Here is a 25090-nt window from a genome sequence, read left to right as displayed (position 1 = left end):
TCCGTATCATCTTATTCGACATCAGGCTCGTCGTAGACGTGCGTGTATAACGTCTCTGAAGACGGCGGACGGCTATGTGATCGTAGACTTCCATCTGCACATAATGTTGAGTTTTTAGATGTCTTTCAACGTGACGATAATCAGGACCTTATTGTCAGACGGTCTTTTCGTAAATTGCCGGGGGTTGGATGATCTGCTAAAAGAGTTATTTGCGTTTTTAGTCTTTTTTGGGTGCTAGATTTACGTTTCTTTTGAATGAAATGTTGAAAGAAGGTTTTGATGCCCCACTCTTTTAAAGTTGGTAAAACTGTGTTAATTCCTAAAAGTTCTGGTCAGGCAACAAATGATAATTTTCACCCGATTACCTTATTAAATTTCGAGTGTAAAACTGTGGCGTTGTCGATGAATAGCCGGCTATATACGTTGCTGGAGAAAGTTACTGATGGCCGTCAACGCTGTACACCGGGTCGTACTGTTCTGACCCTGGTAGTTGAATGTCGTGATGCCGTATCGGCGGCCGCTGGTACTTCGATTCCTTGAGCCCTGGCTTTTTTGGAGTTTGACAGTGCTTTCGGCCGTGTCAGTCATGGCTTCCTGTTGCAGGTACTGTAAGCGGTTGAGTGACGCGGAAAGAGTCTTGTCTAATTTGTTTATGGGTACCTAAGCTTCTGTGGCTGTCAATGGGCAACTGACACCCCCGATAAACATGCGTAGCTGTTTTCCAAAGGAAATTCAGCTTTCAATGTCGCTGTTTGCTCTATCACTTGAACCCCTTCTTTGAAGGGTCACCGCTTATTTACAGTGATGTACACCTTTGGGTGAGATGATCTCGATGCGCTCATGTACGGACGATGTGATAGTGCTACTCTGTTCTCCTGCTGGGTTTCCTTTGCTCAAGGCTACCGTGGATGCCTTTTATCTTGCATCTGGTGCCCTCATCAACAAAGGCAAATGGCGGTTGAAGAATTTTCGATACTTGGTGTTTTTCCTTCGGTATTTAGAGAAAAAGAAAGAAAGGAAATAATTGTTCAGTCCTTGTATTGCTCGTGGGTGTCCAAGGTTCGATTCCCTGCTGTGGCGAATTTTTAAACAAAAAAAGTGGTTCTGCAGATGCCTTGCAATGCAAGGACTTTATTAGTTTTCAGTTCTATTCGTGATGCAGACAAAAGTACTATACGTCATTATTTTCCGTTTTATATCATGGAACTGCAAATTGCTAGGATAAATTGGTAACAAACTCCGAAGAAACCTTTACACATTAAGTCTTCTCACAAACTCGATTCACTAAACTGTGTTGATGGGCATAGATGTCTGCTTTGCTAATAGCAGGGGCTTCACTACAGAGACATCTCTGAAGAACTTCGATACGACCGTCAACTATGCAAATTTGAGTTTTTTTTCGTCATGTAGGATCCATATGTTTGGAGAATAGTTATGAAGTGAACGCACTAATTAACGTAGTTCCACTGCGGTAAGTCTCTGCAATAGGAATTACGCAACCCTGAAGACGTTCGCTGAACTGGCGTTAACAACTTTCTTCTAGTCTGAGTAGCCTCAAAAATTGGCAGTTTTGTTGGTTTTAATCTCACTGAGTACCTTTATTTACCTACCACTTTCGACCAGATTTACGTTCTCCATGAATCCATACGTCGACATCATAACGAGCAGTGCGCCTATGTTACTACGAAGCATATACTACATGATATTCGCACAGTTTATTCGATATGTTTAATATAATAAATCAGACAAAGACGGTAAAACACACTCCACTACGATTACTCACTGTGGATTGACGAAAACATACGAATTCAAGTCGAAAAAACTATTGCTTGATGATTGGTTCTAAAAAGAAAAGTAACCAGATATAATTCATTAATAATAACATCAAAAAAGTAATGAGGTATTCTGATTGAATAACAAACTATAAAATTAAATTTTAGCCATTCTCCTGTCTTGCATTTTAGTGTAATACAGTCCGCATCATATGAAAACGGGTCGTCCGCCTCCATTGCTGTCGAGCGTCAAACACAAATTGCAGACTTTTTTGTGGTGCATTACGCAACGACAGAAAAGCATTTTATAGTATCCAAAACAACGAGCTTTAGATAGCACTTTCGACAAAAGGCGAAGAAGCGCAGCGCCGCCGCAGCAGTCGCTGCAGGGTGCTACCAAATGGGAGCTCTGGCGCATGAAGCGTTCAGAGGCACTCTGCCAAGAAGTCTGTCGCAACATCGTTAATGGGCTAAACTACTATTACCGGTGTGTCAGAAAGTGAAATACATGTTAGGTGTGCTACCATTACACTAATGACTTCAGTATTCAGACCAAAGGTGCTATAAAAATTTAGCCAATGAGTGGTGCCACCGTCAGACCTTGCATACAGACGGGGTGTGGTTTGACCACAGGCATAAACATCGCAAAGGAGCTCGAATGGAAAACAAGACTTATGTGATAACTGCGTTAATATTTTGTGCAGATAGACTTGAAGAATTAAGGGTGGGGTCCCATGGCGCGATCGGCATGGACTTAGTCTCTGCGGTGGTTGGCCAGGTTTTATGTCGAAGAGTGTACCATCATCTTCCTTATTCTGTTGTGAGAATCGTCTATGGCTTCTCCTTGTCTCTTTGTGATTGCTCTCAGTTGCTCGTGAAATAATCTTGCACTGTTCTGTTTCTTGTATATGTGCAGACGCTGAATTTCTCAATGCCTCTGTACATCTCATGAAAGTTTTAGCCTCTCCCACTAGACGTAATTTTGCCACCCGCAACAACTGCCTCTCAAACTAACGACCAGTATCCGCTGACGTCGTCAGGTCCTCCACGAAAGACTCCATATCTTCAGGCGACCTTCCAGAAAAGGGAATGACTAGGCTAGCACCAGCCGGATCTATTACGTGGTCTGGTGCCTGGAATACTGCTGTTTGCTCATCCTTAACGGCAATTTGCCCTGAAACTCCATGTTATCTGACGATAACTGTGCTATCCTTGCTGTCAATCAACGCACAGACTGTCTCCGGAAAGCCCCACATCTGTGACTGCCATTTCAACTCCTTTACCTCTTATTGACACCCAATATAAACGCGCGACAATTCACAACTTGAATAAATAAAAACAAATTACACTTTTCGCCTTATCACTAACCATCTATACTCGCTAAACTGCTTCCCAACACGACTGAGATGATGGCACATAAAACAAAATACAAATACCGACTTAGTGTATGGTGCATAATGCCCAAACTGATTACACTGCGAACATTTAACAGGCTCCAAGTACTACTTCTTGCATTTACTCCAAAACTCAGACACATTATGTGGATCTTCTTGCCTGAACAAAGCAAGGTCCAGATATCGTGCTGCTCGGACGACGCACTGTCTGTTGCCCACTGGAGATGCCACCACTTCTAATGCCAACTAGAGCCGAGTCGGGGAAGAAGGGTTGGTTACGTTGTCGGAATGGCAGACGGCAGAGGACTGAGGCGGGATAGCAGACTGGTGACTGTCCGGACAGAAGTGGCTGTAAAAGTTATGTTTTATTTTCCACTGTTGCGTTAGCACTGCGTCGATACGTGGAGGCGGTCACACACGTGGAGCCGAGCACACCCCCACCCCACGATAAGATGGCAGGTGGCCAGCAGGATGACAGAAAGCGACTGGGCAGCTCGGTGCAACACGTTCGTGTTCAGCTTTGCTATCCCTGCATTCGGTGCTGGCGCGAGACTCAGTTACGTGCGCCACAAACACCGGGCATGAGCGGTGCATGAAGGCGGGCATGACTCCTGTAAATGTAGTCAACTTTGCAATGAATGATGGCACCCAGGCGGTCGCTGAATGCAGCAAGGAGAACTGAAGAAGGCTGCCATGCGCGAGCTGCGATCCGCTGACCCCTTGGCAGGAGTCTGGCTGCTGCTGGAGTAAGAAAGCCCGCTGCACTATGGCACTAATCCGCGTTTTTATGCCACCAATCAGCGCTACAGAATGTCAATCCTAAGGGCCCGGGTTCGATTTCCGGTTGGATCGGAGATTTTCTCCGCTCAGGGACGGGGTGTTGTGTTGTCCTAATCATCATCATTTCATTCCCAAAGACGCACAAGTATCCGAAGTGGCGTCAGATCGAAAGACTTCACCCGGCGAACGGTCTACCCGACGGGATGCCCTAGTCACATGACATCTACATCCCACCAACAGATGACACTCTTGAAAGTCTGAGACATGGCATTGTTGAAGATGTGAATTCGGTAACGAGAGACCTGCTGCTTTGTTTGTGGCAGGAAATGAACCACCATTTAGATTTTTTCAGGTAACACACTGAACGCACAAAAATTTGAACTTTTCTCTTTCCAGGAACGTTGTAATTGTTACTATCTTTTGTATTTTCGCAAAGCTCACATAATTCAAAGGTATATATATCTAATTTATTAAGTGTACATATTGTTAATAAATTAGTTAATGTGATACCTTTTTGTAGATGTCTGATTGTCTTTCTTGGACACCTCATTTACCGACACACCAGACATTCATTGGCGACAAGTCTGACGCTTAAGTGTGGCACTTCCCGGAAATTCGTAAAATGTGTGGAATATATTTTACAGTTCCTTTAATTTGTGTATATGATGGCAGAGTCTGAAGAGGCATCACTTACTACACTTATACAGTTCCATAGCCAACAAATCAAGTCCTTGCTAGCAACTATTGGCAAAATGTCAGAAGCGCAACGAACTCAGCAAACATTAACGACTGAAAGTCAGTTAACTGCCACCACCCTATTAAGAATCTGAGGGAATTTGTGGTGGGGTACCCTAGCAGTCACTCGTGGCTTGCAAGCGCAGTGTGTTGACATTTCCGCTATGGCTACCAATTTATTGTATTACTGCAGAACGGGCCAGGACTACTTGATGAAACCTGTCAGCACAGGAGTAATACACGGACCTTGCCGGTCTAGCAAGCAGGTTACTTCACCAGTGGGTTTAATTGTTGTTGTCAAGTACCTGATTCGAAGCGGCACGTAGGCATAACAGAGGCACTGTTACCTTTGATCAATATCTGACAATTTAGCAGCAGTTTCTTTCGCAGTCCAGCAGTTCCATTAGGTCGCAGAGGCTACAGTATGTAGGAAGAGGAGGCAGTCATGCGTTCGGGTATGCGTCGCAGTAAGAGTTTCCTGCACTTCCTCTTTCAATCCATCGTCCTGGAATGGTGTGATTCAGGTAAAGGCGGACTCACTTAGAGAAATTCTGGTGATGTGTATTCCTGGCACCACTCATCGGAGACAGCGAGGTATGAAAGAGCTCGCTGGTGGGATGTACTGTGCCGTCTCCAGCGGAGCTGAATAAGGCGGGCCGCATGTCTGATGCGGTCGAAGAAGGTGCGATTGTTATCGCACTTGGAGGTTACAGTACAACGCAAATTCTATGTATATAAACGGAAAAGTACAAGTTACGTCACATACAAAAAATGCATACATACGAAGCACTTCATTAATGACAGTTTTAATATGTATTATACTAGTTTAATGTGCTGTACATTTTAAAATGTATTTTTGCGACCTGCTCGGATATCTGCGTACGTTAGCATGCTGCTTTCGGGACTCAGGGAGGTGCGTCGGTCCCCGACCGATTCCGCACGGCGGATTAGCGGCAGGGATCGGTGTTACGGGCAGCCTGGATGTAGTTCCCAACTTTTTCTCTATAGGTCCGCCTGAGCGAAATCGGCCAACATTAAACTTAAGAATGTAAATAAATGTCCTATAAAGACTTTTATTATTAAAAGAATGAAACATAAACGCTATGTAGTTTTTGTAAAGCACGAATTAATATACTATTACGGACTCACACACCTGATACTGCTTATTTCTAACAAGTTTTGTTCTCCTTTTTTCTTCCTTAGTTTTGTTTTCATTAGACAGAAACTTAATTTCCCTACCATAAATCTTGAAAGCTGCATATCTTTTCTTGGTGCTGTGTTAGGGTAGTGTGTGTGTGTGTGTGTGTGTGTGTGTGTGTGTGTGTGTGTGTGTGTGTGTGTGTGTGTATGAATGATGAAGAAATTCTCTGTTTGTCATGAGTACTACTTAAAACGCCTCTATAGAAATGATAGCTAACTATTCACAGTGATCGTAAATACATGTTACAAAACACGTTTCCGTTTCTCCTCCATCACTCCTCTCTCTGACAGTTACTTAACCAGCACATTATGCCCCAATTTAAAATCAACCAAATTAAAATGCGTGCACTATGGTTACCGTTTGTAAATCCCTTATTCTTGGGTTCCTTATTTCTGAAAGTAGAAACGGCAAGATTCGTGGCTGCAAATATTCTGTGTCTGACCACCACTGCTTCTACTACTACTACTACTACTACTACTAATTGTAATAATAATAATAATAATAATAATAATAATAATAATAATAATAATAATAGTAATAATAATACTGTGGGCAGGAATGCTGCGCCGACGGGAAGGCCACCCTCTACCACCAACATTGCCAAATCCAGATGAATATGCCGACAACTTGAGGACATCCGGTAAGGCCAGGGAAAAGAGGAATAAAATGTATTTCTCCTATGTGTATGGGTAAAAACCGATTATGTCATGTCCAATTTTACAAGGCTCTCGTGCTCTCTCGGCTCGCATATGGGCGGCACTTTTATGATCAGCAAAGTCTGTGTACTTTAAAACACTGGAGGCGTTCTACCACGAGAGAATTAGTTTATCAGCAAGGACTCAAGCCGAATTCGCAAATTGGTTTTGGAGACTGGTTGAGCCACCACTGCTGGTACGACGACCTCTCCTCATGGTGCACCAAGCATGTACCGCCTCATCTGTACCAAACTAGCCATCATCCATCTATATTCCCCGACCATTGCTGTACAGTTAGCTCAGCAACCGACCACGACCAGATACACCGACAGTGTGACAAAAACCAAGACTTTACGTCTACAGGATCCCTAGATCTCTGAAGTAAAACCATCCTCCGCTAGGACTCTAAAGGTCTTCCTGTGTTACGAATTTGCAGACATGTTAGACGTGAAGCAAACATAATCGAGTTCGACATGTGGAACGAGTGACGAAATTGATCGTTGTGATCGTTGTCTCTGGTTAACATTGTGCAGAGGAGTAGAATCGTCGACAACGGCAAGACATGCGAAAATATATATCCTGTCAGTGACTGTTAGAAGAACAGTGATACCATAGCTGTTCAGCACACTGGATTCTGTTGTGATAATTCATTCCTATTTGCTATTATAGCTTTATTAATCCCCTAGCTACAAAAGACTAGTTACATGTAAACTTCTCGAGGGCCGCCTTTAGGAGCACACATGCGGCACGTGCACTATAATTTTCTCAAGTCAGTTGCAAAAAAGCATTTTAGGTAAATTTTCCATTTAAAATCATATTACACAACATTTGAGATTTACTATTTAATTGAATAAAATTTTGCTGCGCATTTTATGGTTTATGGATCATGTGGCCCGGTTTTTTCTCGTTGTGAACTATTCTTGCAGCGTCAACGTTTCGCAGCTTCATCTTTCTGAGGCTCCTCCTTGCAGGTTTGGCACCGGAATACTTATTGTTGCATTGCACCTAGGCCTTCCTTGTGACGCTCTGCTACTAGTACAACGGTATCTTTCTTGCAGACTCGAGCCGTCGTTCACTGTTGTTATAAAAGCCTCCGTGTTTGCCGCAACTCGCCTAGCATTTCCCCCTAGCTGGCAGTCTGCTTACCATTAACACAGGCTTTGGGGTTTCCAGGTGTTGACAGGGTAGAACTTAGACGAATTATTATTGTGCGCCAGGTATTTTATCATGAGGCATAAAAAAGCTTTCAAAAACTAGAATAATAATAAATGCAGTTCGTCAGTGTTTATTAGAAACTTCAACATTATCAAAACCTGTAGTCGACACTACAGCAGCACTGTCAACTCTGAGGTTTCTTTATGATTGAATTGCCGACTTTATTTCTGACTAGGAGACGGAAAGAATATGAAACTGCTTCTAATAGGCCTCCAGTATGTGCTTAACTGACAGAAATCTTACCTGTATAGAACGTAGAAGAGTAGTATCACCAAGCCAGCGAGACACTGACGACTGGAGAACCCTCTCATTGTTATAATTCAGATTAACGCAAATTAGTCGCAGTGTTAGCTAAGAACAGATGTAACTAAAGGTGCAGAACTACATTCCTGCAGACAAGTAAGTAAGTTTACTATCTTAGTTATTGTATCTTAGGTACGACTGATTCAGTGTTTCAAAAATGGTTCAAATGGCTCTAAGCACTATGGGACTTAACATCTGAGGTCATCAGTCCCCTAGATTTCCAACTACTTAAACCTAACTAACCTAAGGACATCACACACATCCATGCCCAAGGCAGGATTCGAACCTTCGACCGTAGCGGCAGCGCGATTCCAGACTGAAGTCCCTAGACCCGCTCGGCCACAGCAGCCGGCGTTCAGTGTTTCACCAAGGGAACGCTTTGTTAGGAACGCATCGTCTTCAACCAGGATACTTTGTTTTCCTGTTTTAGTTCATCTGGAGCTATAGCGGCATTATCAAATACTAAATTACCAATCTTTGTGCGTTACATCTACTTCAGTTTATCGCATTATCTGCATCCGTGAATAACTGCCACATTTATGCTTAAATTTCAGGTTATGTAACAGGTTGTCGTGTTCTGGCATGGATCACAGGAAGAGTGTTACGTATTAAGAAGATTACATTAAGGTCATTGTGTAACTTCCTTAGGGTTGGAAAAAAATAAAGGCAAATTTCCAGTGATTGCTAAAGGATTGCGCAGGTCAGAGCCAAACACCGTCACAAGGCACTTACTCAAGTGTGTGGCTTTTTGGACTTGTAAGAGGAGAGTAACCCAAATCTCTGAGAAGTACTTGTTTTTGCATTCAGAAAAAAAATGGCTCTGAGCACTATTGGACTTAACTGCTGTGGTCATCAATCCCCTAGAACTTAGAACTACTTAAACCTAACTAACCTAAGGACATCACACAACACCCAGCCATCACGAGGCAGAGAAAATCCCTGACCCCGCCGGGAATCGAACCCGGGAATCCGGGCGTGGGAACATTCAGAAAAAACTACTATATTGAAGACTATTTCTAGACACGAGAAAAAGCAAATATTTAAACCTTTGGTACAACACAAGTCAGTGTCTGAGTTTCAGGAGTGAGAAATAAGAAAAGTTTCCAGTCTCCAGCAGCATATTACAATGCAAGCATTCGCAAGCAGCACTGCAAGTGAGTTAACAGACCTAAGTCGAAGCTTATCCAAAGCTGGCATCGAGCAACGCGGAGTTTGCGTTCAAAAGTTCTACTTGGAGAGTACATCGAATATTAAAATCTTGATTTTCTAAATGGTTCTGGCGGCACATAGCTTCTCCTTCCGTGCAGTCGACCTGTCAATACTATCAGCTCTTTACAGGCATCGGCCAGTCTGACTCTGGCTCTGCACACCCTGAAACCTCCAGCCAACCATGTTTGGGTATTACCCGTTCTCCTACTCTGTAGTGCCTGACCTTTGCACTAAATACTCCTTTTTCGGCAGCAACAGTGTTCAACTGAAAGCTAAACGTCATTGCCCTCCCTTGTATGGCTAACAGCAACAGTGGTTTAGTCACTTTGCTCTGCCCTATAGGTGGAGGTTCCTACCTCTTGGGTGAGTACCGATATCTCAACAGTTTTACTTAGTTTCAACCTGACTCTAACCTGTGGCAACCCACTGACATGCAATTATCAGGAGCAAGGATAATATCTGCTGCACATGCTAGGTCGTATCGAATGAGCAAGGTGGCGCAGTGGTTAGCTCACTGGACTCGCATCCGCGAGGACGACGGTTTGAAACCCGCGTCCGTAGGTTTTCCCTGAGTTTCCTAAATCGCTCCAGGCAAATTCCGGGATGGTTCCTTCGAAAGGGCAGGGCCGATTTTTTCCCCATCCTCGACACAATTCAAGCTTGTGCCCCGTCTCTAATGACCTCTATGTCGACTGGCCTTTAAGCCCAGTATTCTTCCTTTTGCCTTTAGGTCATACCTGTTTACGACACAGTTCCCTGTGTCACCTTACAACAGTGTAACTGATTTGAAACTTCTACCCTGGGACAACCGCACAGATTGTCTGCGATGCACAAGCTTCTTCCATTTTTGCTTTCTTTGTGTAATCTAAACGCTGGCAACTGTGCCTACCACATGCCTCATGTCTCTGTTTTCTTGCCTTGGAGCGCTCTCACTGGTTTCAAAGAGCCCCAAGCTTAACAATTGATAAGTTAGTAAGTCCTCAATCCATGACAGCTCCCCTTTTGGAAAAACTTTGTTGACAGTTATTTATTTAGAATCCAATTTCTGTTATATACAAATCATCTTAGATCCAACAATAACATTATTAACACTCTTTAGCTGAGTCCTTCCACCTTGTTCATTATCACTTTAGTTTTCTTTATATTTTGAACTTTGTCCTTACCTCACTGCACATATACACATAAACATCAATGTGAAACATTGCCTACCATGATTTCTAATATTAATTGTCTGGTAAGAAATCATTTACTTTACAGTATTTTTCTATTTGTTAAAACACACTTACCTTCATAAATCAACACTCATTCCTGAAAAGGAACCACATATATACAATTTTTTTGTATTAGTTGCACATTCCTACCATTGAGGCCGGCCGCTGTGGTCTCGCAGTTCTGGGCGCTTCAGTCCGGAGCCGCGCGACTGCTACGGTAGCAGGTTCGGGCATGGATGTGTGTGATGTCCTTAGGTTAGTTAGGTTTAAGTAGTTCTAAGTTCTAGGGGACTGATGACCTCAGATGTTAAGTCCCATAGTGTTCAGAGCCATTTGAGCCATCCTACCATTGATTAACGGTACTAAACCTGAAAAAGAACACATACCTTTACAATCGACTTGTCCACACTCTGCTACCATGATTGGCAATACTAATTTCTTATGTATAAAGGGAGTTTTGCAGTCACTTCTTTTAATTTCGATCTCTTAGGGGAACGAGCATCGTTAGCTGGGCACTGGGGACTATGCTCAAATTAACGGAGCTTACATCACAGTTTTCATTGTTTCGACTGCTTGAGTGAATGGGCCCTCTACTACGAATATGTGTTACCTCCAGTCCTTCACATATGATCACTGTGGTAGTTTTTCATACGTACTATTCTATAACTATTATCATACAAGCCTCTCTACACATACTTAAAACTATCCCTGCAATATCTGCAGTATCTACACAAACAGCATATGAGCATATTGGACAGTACTACAACTCCTAAGTACGACAAGAATGAATAATTATAACAATGCATTTCTGAGAGATTATGCTGCTACTGGTAATCAATTTCCTAGTCTATTTGTTATTTTATTACTTGCTACTTCAAAGTCATTTAAATGTTGTAACTTCCTGGCAGATTAAAACTGTGTGCTTAGGTAGCTCAGTTGGTAGAGCACTTGCCCGCGAAAGGCAAAGGTCCCGAGTTCGAGTCTCTGTGCGGCACACAGTTTCAATCTGCCAGGAAGTTTCATATCAGCGCATACTCCGCTGCAGAGTGAAAATCTCATTCTGGAATATATTACTTATTTTCCCCACAAAATTTTAAATACCTTTTTTCTTGTACATCTCAGGTCTTGTTATTGTCCAATTAGACCTTGCAAAGTCCTTATCTTCGTTACATACCATTCTAAAGCTTGTTCTATGAATGTACAGTCTTGGACACTTATTCCCAGACTTATTAACTTTTATTCACTGTATCCTACAAACAAATGTATCAGTCTTTCTGTCTCATCATCTTTGATTGTACACTCTCCTAAATGAACGTAGAAAATGATTTTCTGGGTCACACTGTAAATAAGTATTTTGTCGGTATTATCATTCAGACACTATGTGACCAAAATGGTACTGAAACAGAGGATGACAGACTAAAGGCCGAAATACTAAATGTCTTTTTCCAAAGCTGTTTCACAGAGGAAGACTGCACTGTAGTTCCTTCTCTAGATTGTCGCAAAGATGACAAAATGGTAGATATCGAAAGAGACGACAGAGAGATAGAGAAACAATTAAAAGCGCTCAAAAGAGGAAAGGCCGCTGGACCTGATGGGATACCAGTTCCATTTTACACAGAGTACGCGAAGGATCTTGCCCCCCTTCTTGCAGCGGTATATCGTAGGTCTCTAGAAGAGCGTAGCGTTCCAAAGGATTGGAAAAGGGCACAGGTCATCCCCGTTTTCAAGAAGGGACGTCGAACAGATGTGCAATACTATAGACCTATATCTCTAACGTCTATCAGTTGTAGAATTTTGGAACACGTATCATGTTCGAGTATAATGACTTTTCTGGAGACTAGAAATCTACTCTGTAGGAATCACCATGGGTTTCGAAAAAGACGATCGTGGGAAACCCAGCTCGCGCTATTCGTCCACGAGACTCAGAGGGCCATAAACACGGATTCACAGGTAGGTGCCGTGTCTCTTGACTTCCGCAAGGCGTTCGATACAGTTCCCCACAGTCGTTTAATAAATAAAGTATGAGCATATGGACTATCAGACCAATTGTGTGATTGGATTGAAGAGTTCCTAGATAACAGAACGCAGCATTCCATTGTCAATGGAGAGAAGTCTCCCAAAATGAGAGCGATTTCAGGTGTGCCACAGGAGAGTGTCATAGGACCGTTGATATTCACAATATACATAAATGACCTTGTGGAAGACATCGGAAGTTCACTGAGGCTTTTTCCAGATGATGCTGTGGTGTATCGAGAGGTTGCAACAATGGAAAATTGTACTGAAATGCAGGAGGATCTGCAGTGAATTGACGCATGGTGCAGGGAATGGCAATTGAATCTCAATGCAGACAAGTGTAATGTGCTGCGAATACACAGAAAGAAAGATCCCTTATCATTTAGCTACAATATAGCAGGTCAGAAACTGGAAGCAGTTAATTCCATAAATTATCTGGGAGTACGCATTAGGAGTGATTTAAAATGGAATGATCATATAAAGTTGATCGTCAGTAAAGCAGATGCCATACTGAGATTCATTGAAAGAATCCTAAGGAAATGCAATCCGAAAACAAAGGAAGCAGGTTACAGTACGCTTGTTCGCCCACTGCTTGAATACTGCTCAGCAGTGTGGTATCCGTACCCGATAGGATTGATAGAAGAGATAGAGAAGATCCAACGGAGAGCAGTGTGCTTCGTTACAGGATCATTTAATAATCGCGTAAGCGTTACAGAGATGATAGATAAACTCCAGTGGAAGACTCTGCAGCAGAGACGCTCAGTAGCTCGGTACGGGCTTTTGTTGAAGTTTGGAGAACATACCTTCACCGAGGAGTCAAGCCAAATAATATATTGCTCCCTCCTACGTATATCTCGCGAAGAGACCATGAGGATAAAAATCAGAGAGCCCACACAGAAGCATACCGACAATCCTTCTTTCCACGAACAATGCGAGACTGGAATAGAAGGGAGAACCGATAGATGTACTCAAGATACCCTCCGCCACACACCGTCAGGTGGCTTGCGGAGTATGGATGCAGATGTAGATGTACATAATATAAACGTGGCGATGATGGAAAGTTCTTTATGCTGAAGTACTGGTATTGTCCAGGGGCTTACATTGCTACCATACACCTCACTGGGTACAATTCTTTCGTCAGTTTCCACATCTGTAATTCATGAAAAAGTTCTGTTTTAGTAGCCTGTTGGCATGCACTGATAAAAGTTGGTTTCTCTTTAAACGAATGACCATATTTGGGTCTTTTGTGGTCACCACAGCCTATGGGCAACGTCACTCTGTGTCTAGCTTGAAAAGCATAGACGCCATGTGCTTTGTCTCTTTTTAATGTATGATAATTTAATATGCCAATTAACAACATTTTTGAATCGAAAATTAGAGGCAGTTCGAGATGCATATTAATAACATCTCAATAATACTCAGTCCAATCGAAATTGGAGTGATTGCGTAAATGCATGTTTGTTTCTATTTGCAGTATAACGACACTGATTTTGTTTTTTCAGTAAATTCGTTATGGATGACGAACTGCAGCTGTGATTTAAATTACCAATTTATTTGGGGATAAATATGCTACCAGACGCTTCTTTTTGCATTTTTCGTACGATTAATTGTACCATTAACACGTTTTCGTGCCACTGCAGGCTCATAATCGGATGTAGTTGTTACAGGCACATTATATCGTGGACCAATTGTACATAGACGCTGTGGACATGGTGCTCGTGAATCTGACAATCCTTCCATGCTACACAGGACTGACAAAATATTACAGATGGATCACCTTGAACAGTTATATAACAACCATGCCATTCTGTAGTTCATTCAATGTCTAATTACGTAGTAAATATTTCACTCTATTTGTTTACCTTTTGTATAACTTTTAGATAATATTACATATGTATTGCCAATACAAAAAACTCCTGCAGCTAGCAATATTCGCTTAAATACACCCCTGACCATTAAAATTGCCACACCACGAAGATGACATGCTACAGACGCGAAGTTTAACCGACAGGAAGTAGATGCTGTGATATGCAAATGATTAGCTTTTCAGAGCATTCACACAAGGTAGGCGCCGGTGGCGACACCTACACCGTGCTGACATAAGGAAAGTTTCCAACCGATTTCTCATACACGAAACAGTAGTTGACCGGCGTTGCCTGGTGAAACGTTGTTGTGATGCCTCGTGTAAGGAAGAGAAATGCGTACCATAACGTTTACGGCTTTGATAAAGGTCAGATTGTAGCCTATCGTGATTGCGGTTTATCGTATAATGTTCCTGTAACACCTCCATTGACAATGAGCCTGCAGTGACTCCAAAACATGTTAATGATACAATAAATCTTATGAAGAATCCAGAAAAACGACCGGTTGCATACTTTTATCCTCAAATAAATCGCTTGTACTGACCATGTAAATGTGTCCTTTTATTTTTTTCATTGCTTTATTCGTAGTTAGATTTTTTTTTATGTTTACTGATTACAGCTTAGAACGACTTTGGCGAGTTGTGACCACCCTAAAGCAAACATGACATAGCAGCACAGGGACCATTGTAATCTCCACCCCTCCCCCCCCCCCAATCCCCGCTAAGCTAATGAGGTGGGGAAAGCGCTGATCTACAGATACCGGAGTCTGCTGCTGGACGCCAAGCCCATTATGCGACAGGCTGTGCCGGCAATTCTGCGGAATACAAGACATATGCCACTTGTCTCCTGGAGAGGCGCCTCAGCCCAACGTTTAACTGGTCTGGACGTCCGCAATATACTTCACCAGTGGAAGGAGGATTCTTAAATAGCGTAGGAGGCTCTTTGAGAAAAATTCTAGGGGAGAAATTGGAGAGGAATGGTTCAAATGACTCTGAGCACTATGGGACTTAACATCTTAGGTCATCAGTCCCCTAGAACTGAGAACTACTTAAACCTAAGGACATCACACACATCCATGCCCGAGGCAGGATTCGAACCTGCGACCGTAGCAGTCCCGCGGGTCCGGACTGCAGCGCCAGAACCGCACGGCCACTGTGGCCGGCATTTGGAGAGGAATTCTGCCTTATGCAAGACAACGTTTTAAGTTTCGTTTTCACCCAGACACGTTTCAGCACTTGTCTGCTATTCTCAGTGAGTTTATTTGTGGATTTTATTTCTTACGTGAAGCTGTTGGCTGTTTATGTTGCTAGCTTTTGATGTACTACACAATACGGCGAGCATCCGGGAATGCGTATGTGGTGTGGATGACGATATGAGATACAATCTCTCTCATCAACTCGCCGAAAATCAAAGTTATAAACTGTTCATAAGTTCTGTAGCAGCTCGGATCCCGCATGTGCTACTGTGCGAAAAGATTTATCAACACCTTACACAGCACAAACACTTCAATGGGCCCCCATAAACGTGGATGATTTACGAGTTTGACTACTTTCCGTCTATGGGACTCAAACTAATATTTGTCGCAATGTACCTAGTATTCCACAAAAGTACTTAATATAAATGCATACAAGATCTGCTATGCAAAAATCGCATACACACACACATTTTGTAGTATACAGCACTCTGCGAGTATAATCCGTATGCGTCAAAATCAAGTTGACAGACGGAGCACAGTATGCGGTGGTAATCTCCTCGCTGTCGGAACCACGTAAATCAGCTGTATTCAGCGTCGCAGCTACGAGCGCACTTTGTCGTTTCAGCAAATCGTGGAGATGACACGTATTATCCGGTTGGTAGCCTCTGTCACAGTTTATCAGATATTCCGCCATGCGTATTTTAACAAATTCCTCTGTAATGGAGCACCAAAGAGATATTCCTTTGAGCAAAATTAACGTTTTATAATACTCCACAGAATGCCCAGTGGAGATGCAATGTTTGACAGTAGTAGACTTGCTTGGTTGCAAAGTGCAGCGCTGATGGTTGGAGTGGCGTTCTTCCACCGTGCGCATTGTTCTGCCAATACAGATTCTCTCTCCTAAGAGTTTCGTCTTAAGGAACATAAAGTTGCTACACTAATAAAGAAACAAACCAATCCGTCTGTAACTTTGAAGGAGGGACTGTCAATTATACAAACTTCTATTTATCATCGAAACAATAACAGAAAAAAATCAGGGATTAATGTACAGAATATATTCGTAACGTTTATATGGACAGATATGGAGATACTAAAATGTTAAAAATACAGGAGAAATTTTCATATCATAGTTACATACTGGCATAGCTTTAAATGCAACGGTGGCATGTGAAATTTTGTGTAGGCCTAGAACTTGAACCAGGATGCTCCTCTTCTGTAGACCGCGGCCATCCGAGCGCGCCTACAGTCCAGTCGAAATTCCCACGCGCCACTCAGTACACATGTAGTGTCCTCCATCCATTATCCCCTTTTGCACGTAGAAATTCCTCTAAGACCCACAAGGGTTCCGACGAGTGAGTGTATTCGCAGAGAAGGTATTACTTCGTCGTCAAGGAGCATGTATGTATGTATTTATATGTGTGGTGTCTGTTCCTTCGGACATGTCCAACAGAACACACACCATATAAATAAATATGTTAAAATGCAGAACTAGACATTTGTTCTTACTTGTACCAGCATAAATAGCTTTAAGTGAATTGTTTTTGTGAATACGCAGTTTGATGATTACTGCACATGATAATAATGATTAATGTGCGATTCGTCTTATTTCTGAAAAGAATTCAGTCATGACTTGCACATGATAATAATAATTAATGTGAGATTCGTCTGATTTCTCAAAAGAATTCTATTGTGGCTGCATACTGCAAACTATAATCCGTGCAGTACGAAAAGGTGACCGGTGTTCCCCATGGTCACGTTCTGAAATATTGTAATCTAGTCAGTTACTTTATATTTTAAAATTTTCAAAAAATATTTATTGTTTTTAATGAATTCTTCCAGATTCCATACGTGTTTTAAATTTTTCAGTTAAACTTAACCCATAAATTTAAGTTTCAGTAATAGATCTCACTTCCCCCAGAAATAAGCGAAATTTGTATTTTTTAACGGTGGTCATAAAGTCGAAAGTACACGTCAGCGAAAGCGCCTTGATATTGCTACGTGTATGCTAAAAGGTATTTTCAGGTTCTGGATCCCACGCAACTACTAGTATACCTTTAAAAAGAATACTGTTCACACAACTTACGGGTATGCAGACGGGTGCCGTCGTCGAAAACCGCCGATATTTCGACAGTAGCACAGCCTTCTATTTCCAAGGCAAAACTGCAGCAAATAAGCGTTGTGCGAGCGAATATAAACCTTGGTGTCCATAGAAGATCACACACACACACAAACACACACACACACAGACTGAAAGGTCTGTCCCTCTGTTTTTCGACACGTGAAAGAGCAGGCCTCCATGCAGAATTTTAAAAAATAAAAATAAAAAACACCCTATTTAGAAGGTTACTTGCTCATCTAATTTCAACAGCTTCATTAATAACATTCTCCCAAAAGCTGGAAGTGCATGTCAGAATCTCCGTGTTGTTGTGTTCCATAGGATGACCGGCGTCAACACTATGTTCAGCCATAGCGTATTTGCTTAGCTGTTGTAAGTGTATGTACAGCTTATGCACAGTACAACGGTCCTGATAGTCTGACCAATATATGACATGCCACATCTGCAAGGAATATGGTAAACACCCGCCTTACGCAAACCAAGACCATCCTTTACAGAACCCAAAAGGATCCTGACCATAGATAGCGGTCTAAAAACACACTTCACATAACTTTTCCGCAAAATGCGGTCAATCCCGGTCGAAATGCTGCCTGCATAAGCCAAAAAGGCATTATCATCACCCACCCGGTGCGCAATTGCTCGGTAGCGCAACGCACTTCTAATCTGCCTTCCACTATAACCATTCCTACGAAAGATTACTTCGAGATGGGATAACTCAGCTGACAAACTCTCACGGTCAAAGATTACATGATCCTTATGTACCAAAGTTCGAAGTATCCCTTCACGTTGAGATAGAGATACAAATCAGTGTTAGCAGTCTTCTTATAAACAGAATGTCCCCACCGTAACATCCACCTTCTCCAGACCAAAACATCGAAAAAGGGAAGACAACTATCCTTTTTCATCGTGAAACGAGCATTCTGGTGGGTTGAATTCAGGTGTTCTAAGAAATCGTTCAAATTCTCACTTCCATGAGACCGAAAAACAAAAGTATCGTCTGCATATCCGCAAAAACACACAGGTTTCAAAGCAGCCGAGCCCAAGGCACGTTCCTCGAAATCTTCCATAAGCACATTGGCAATAATACTTGACAACGAGCTTCCCATCGCAAATCCGTCGCTCTGCTCGTAGCACTGGTTGTCGCACGACAAGTAAGTTGAAGTCAACACATGTCGAAAGAGGTTCGTTAAATCAGCACCAAACCTAACCCCAATAAACCGTAACGAATTAGACAGAGGGACGCAAGAGAAGAGAGAGACCACATCAAAGCTTACTAGAACATCAGAATCATTAAACGCATTCCCTCTAGTCTGCGTAAGAAATCCACTGGGTTCTTAATGTGGTGTTCACACCGACCTACTGTAGGGCTCCACAGCGTATCAAGTTGCGTTGCTGCACGGTATGTTGGAGCACCATTGTCGCTCACAATAGGACGAAGAGGAATCCCTTCCTTGTCGACCTTATGCAGGCCATATAACGTATTAATAACAGCACAATAAAAATTGAGACTCTTCATAGTCTCCTGGGGTGAAGAACTTTTCTTCAGAATGCTGTTAGTATTTCCCTCAGCGCTTTTTGTGGGGTCAGCACCGATCCTGCAATGCTTTGAATCAGACAGTATACACTGCACTTTTTGAACATAATACCGCTTGTGCAAAACAACGGTAGCATTGCCCTTGTCCTCAGGTAAAATAACAATATCTGGATCAAGTCTGAGTGAATGTAAAGCAGCCCTTCTCAGCCGCTGTAAGGGACAGAGATTATGCTGTCTCACCCGTGATTATTAATTTCACTATCCATAAGTTCTGACGTCGGTCATCTTTGGCTTGTGGTGGCGCTAGTGTTTACATTGTGTGTGTGTCTGTGTGTGTGTGTGTTATCTTTACGGAGACTCTGAGGAAATCGAGGTTTTAAGTTCGCTTGCACAACGCTTACTTGCTGCATTTTTGCCTTGAAAATGGCAGGGTGTACTCCTGTCATAATGTCGGTGATTGTCGACGACGTTACCCGGCTGCATTCACGTAAGTTATTTTAACATTTTATACGCCGGGAGAAACTAAGGCCCCACAAAAAGTATATTGTTGACACGATTAAGCAACAATTAATGAATTGTTTTGTTTTTAAAAATTTTTAGTGCGAACAAAGCACCTGTCCTCTTGGCAATGCAGGTCATGGAAAGTGTCTTGGTGTTACTAGGACTAATGTTCGACGCTCAGTGTCTTGCATTGTTAATTGGCACATCTTTAACTTTTCCATCTGTACTCTGAAATTTTCTGACACCAGCGTTAGTAGTCACAAAGTTGTTGACGCTTTTCTGTGCAAGGCTGTTCAAAAATTAGGTCTTTCTGGATTAAATCTTGTTTAGTATCTATTCTGCCAATTTTAATCCACAACGTTTCTCTCGACTGTTTTCATGCAGGCTATCTGGAAAGTGGATGGTCTGTCTGTTTTCGTATCAAATGTTCACTGAACAGTATTCACTCGAATCGTCACAGACGACCTCCGCAGAAACGTCGTAGAACAACAATAAAACTTTGCACTGGCCAAAGTGCTGAGCTGTGGCAGACACTATAGGTCTCTGTAGGTCTCTGCAGTACGAAAGCACCTAATGGCTACTGGTTCCCCAAAAAAGTACTGAATGGAATTCCTTGTAGATATCTGGAGCAAAATTTCTGAAATGAAAATAGCTCTGAGCACTATGGGACTTACCTTCTGAGATCATCAGTCCCCTAGGACTTAGAACTACTTAAACCTAACTAACCTAAGGACATCACACACACCCATGCCCGAGGCAGGATTCGAACCTGCGACCGTAGCGGTCGCGCGGTTCCAGATTGTAGCGCCTACAACCGCTCGGCCACCCGGCCGGCAAAGTTTTTCGGACACAATCCTACTGCGAAAATACGTTTGCACGGAACGACTGTTTTTGTCGTTCCAGAATGTGAAGTAAATTACAATTACTTTTATAGTTAAGCTAATCGATAGATTTCTTCCGTGTATTAAATAGTGATATCGTGTGTCATTTCATTTTACACTCGTCGCAAATGATGTTTTTTTTATGGAAAGAGTTCTCATCTTTTGTGTAATTTATGTCGACCTGAATTTTTAGACATAGCTTGGATATATTTACTATTCCTCTTCTTGAAATCACCTTACAAGTTTTAGTGGGGAACTGTACGCCCATTACAGAAAATTTCTATGTGCGAAATATTACGATTTCTGTGGACTTTCTGACTGTGTAGACATCCAGTAATTGAATATCTTTCAAATATGCAACATCTAGAATTTCTTTCAGTATGACTAACCGCAGACGTTTCTCCCCAGAAACAATATTTTAAAGAATAAACCTGGTGTCACTTCACGTTAACCGGAGAAGTGACAAGTATCATAAGTTTTTTAATCCTTACTTAGTTCGTCAAGTATTATGCAGCACAAAGTTTCTAATTTTGCACTTCAAAATGATACGCAAACTTCATTTCAGTTGTATTAAACAATAATTTAGTTACTCTTAATGTCATCTATGTTTTAATATGCAATTGTCAAGGGACAGAGTATATAAAATGAAGAGATGTGTGCCGGACAAGTAAATGAAATAAACAGCAGATGTGCACTACATAATTATACTACCGCGTAATATTCACATTTGCGATCCTTTCAGCAAAATGACATTTTAGCTCTGCTCTGCAATGCAAAACGGAAATTATCGATATTTTCATATTTTAAAAATTAACTCGGAATCTACTCCGTATTAATGGAAGGGAGTAACTGGGAAAACATAAATGGAACAGGGTACTTGCTACCACCGTTGACTGAAAAAAAAAAACGAGAATGCTAATGCGCATACTATGTAGCATTACCCACTCGATTCTGTGCCAGTGGTCTGACGCCAGCCAGTTTTTGCTTAAAAACAAACGTCAGAGGCACATTCAATCATTTTTTCTCAAAGTATTTCACTAATCTTTGAGTATTGTCACAATTTTCACAAAGATTGTGCAAGGATTTATATCTTAAACGTACTAAACCAACAGTAAAATAATTATAGAAAAGTGATAAATGTGGTTAGTTTCGCATACATCTTGAGTAAATCCTAGCTACTGCAACAGTTTCCGGTTACGTCACAATAATTGAAGCAGGATATTGTAAAAGGTAAAAGGAACGATGTGTAAAGAAGTACTTTGGATTGTTCTGTTACCACTGAGTTAAGTAACATATACAGTCTGTCAGCTGTTGAGAGAGAGGAGCTCATTCAGTTGCAGAATTAAGTTGGGGTTTAAGGGACGGGTTGGAAACTGAGTTGAGCAGAAAAGAAAGGTATACCTGTTGGAAAATAGCTGTGGGAGGGGTGTAGACCAACAGTTGCAGACCAAAAGTTGCAGGAAATCCTAGAATCAGGCTACCAAGTCACAAGTATTACAGAAGCTGGTGCTAGCCTACGTCGGGTAACAGAGGTTATTGAGGCAGCGGCAAAGTATTTGAGTGAAAAGGACCACACATTAACCGTTGGGTCAGCAGGCAATAGCCTGGTCAAGAACAGAGAATATAGTATCATGAGTGACTTTGATAAGCTGGGTACAACCATGTCACACAATTTGGAACTGTTACTTAAAACTTATAACTTGATTTCACTAATTAATTTTCCCACGAGAATTGCACAATAAATTAATAAAACAACAGACAACATATTTGTCGACAAATACTTAATCAATGTTACAAATTTTTATGCACTAGTTAATGCCCTCTGACTTTGATACACATCTAGCCGTACTTATCTTATTACAGCGAAGTGGTACCATGGAAAACAGAGTAAGTAATAAACAGGTAACAGGCATATTCAAGGTTGCCTTACCGGAAGCTGACGGGAGAGATGTGTTATAAAGTTACAGATGTCAGATTTAAATTTTATGTACAGGGTGACAATTGTTGAAGTATATGGAAAGAAACGTAAATTAATGACAAGCTACGGCGTACACACACTTTATTTAACATTTAAACGTCACTATAGATATTACCGATTTAGGTTATAACATGTTCAATATGCCTGGTGATGATGAGGCGCGAATGAAAAGCGAAATTCTTCATGACCCACTGAAGTGTCGGAACATCGATGCTGTCGGTGACCTCCTGAATGGTTGTTTTCATCTCAGAAATGGTTTTGAGTTATTGCTGTACACCTTGACTTTAATATAGCCCCACAAAAAGGAGTCGCAGGTGTTGAGTTCCGGAGAATATGGCGGCCAATCGAGGCCTATGCTAGTGGCCTCTGGGTACCCCACAGTCAGAATGCGGTCCCCAAAGTGCTCCTCCAGGACATCAAACACTCTCCTGCTTCGATGGAGTCGACCTCCGTCTTGCACGAACCACATCTTATCAAAATCACGATCACTTTGAATAACGAGAATGAAATCATCTTCCAAAACCTTCACGCACCGTTCGGTAGTCACTGCGCCATCAAGGAATATCGCCCCGACGGTTCCGTGACTCGACATTTCACACCACCCGCTGAGACGTGGAGAGACTTGTCTATTGCGAAATGCGGGTTCTCAGTCCCCCAAATGCGCCAATTTTACTTATTGACGAACCCGTCCACATGAACGCGGGGTTCGTCTATTAACCAAACCATACTAATTCCCACCATGCCTCGCGGCCAATCGTGCAGTTTGAACGTCCTAACGCAAACCGTTCAGAAGTTATGACGATTTTACTTCATATAGTTCAATAACCATCTCCCTGTATTTATAGATGGAATCAATGAATATTTAATAGTTGCTTTTCCATGAAAGAAATATTGAAATTACAAGAAATATTGCACTGTTTCAAGGAATGTGATTAAAATAAAACAAGAAACTGTAAAAAAATGTATGAAATAAATCATTCAGACAGTCAAATGAAATATATGTGGGTACTACACAGAAAAGTGGAGAAAACAGTTAATGAACGTGAAGGACTTTATTACTACAGAAAACATTTAAATAATTTTAAAAAAGCAGTCGAAGAGCCAGCATCTATTCTATCTGCTCTTATTACATTTATATAGTTTGCAATCATACATCCAAGATGCAGAAACTGTTCTCCTTGCAGACCACGCAGGTATTATAATAAAGCCTACAGGTGAAACAGCAGCAATATTTCCTTCAAAAATAACTATTTCCCTGAAAAATAACCTGCGAATGGACAGTCTTTAAACCTGCATAAAACACAAGAATACAGTTCTATATTGCTCAAGGCCTGACCAACCCGTTATAAATAATGTATTAGGATCAATCAGTAACTGAAAGGGAATGTCCCAAATTTTTATGCGTTTATACTTTTATGAACCTGAATTAAAAGTAATACGTTACATATCTTCTCAATCATCTAAAAACGGCAACTTTTGCGTTACATATTTCGCATTTTGGAAATGAGAATGTCAAAAAGTCGACTTTTCCTGTTTCCAACCACTAATGGCACCATATTACAAGGTTATTCTTCATTGAGGAAGTAGGTATTAGTTGACCCCCAGGGATGAGGTAAGAGTAATATGCTCTGTCAACTCCATAGCCACTTGAAGAAAGCTCTTTAAAAAACAGCTGGGCATACAGACAACAACCTCTCTGTCGAAACTACATTAATATTCATAAATACTAGAAGGAGCAAAACCTACATTATTCTACGCTCATCCTTAGTGAGGCTCGAAAAAAGGAACAAGGTGCTGAAACACAAAGACCAGAGTGTGTGTGTGTTTGTGTGTGTGTGTGTGTGTGTGTGTGTGTGTGTGTGTGTGTGTATGTGTGTGAGAGCGAGCACGCGAGTGCAGGCTTATCAGAGAGAGAGATTACATGTAGTTAATTATAAATCTAATGTGCGTAACGTGACCCCGTTATTAAGCAGGAATGAAGAAACGTGAAATGAAAGGAAACAGGTTGTACGAGAGGATGTACGAGGGGAATTCAATAAGTTTATGCAACACAGTTTTTTCCTCGTCGAATTTCACTTGAAACTGCGGTAATAGTTGTGGCACATCTTGAAATATTCCCGCTTCATCCCTGCAGTTCATGATGTTCCGATAGGTTGCAGGGCTATAAGTAGCTTTCAAACTGGAATATGTAACGGATGTGCGTTCGAAGCAGAGAACTGTCACTGAGTTTCTTTTGGCGGATAACCAGACCTTCGTAGATGTTCATAAGTGCTTACGGAATGCCTGCTGAGACCTGGCAGTAAAAATGCACGGTGAGTCGTTGGGCGAGACGTGTGTCATTACCGCAACAAGGTCGCGCAGACCTGTCCGAACTCCCCTGTGGTGGTCGACCGCACGTAGCTGTGAATCTTTCAATGCGGGAACATGTAAACACACTCATTCGAGGTGGTAGACAGATCACAGTCAAACATCTCGCTGCTCAACTCGATTTCTCT

This window comes from Schistocerca gregaria, chromosome X (assembly GCF_023897955.1).
Source record: "Schistocerca gregaria isolate iqSchGreg1 chromosome X, iqSchGreg1.2, whole genome shotgun sequence".
Taxonomy (NCBI): Eukaryota; Metazoa; Arthropoda; class Insecta; order Orthoptera; family Acrididae; genus Schistocerca; species Schistocerca gregaria.
The sequence above is the reverse complement of the archived record's forward strand: the minus strand, read 5'-3'. Positions refer to the sequence as shown.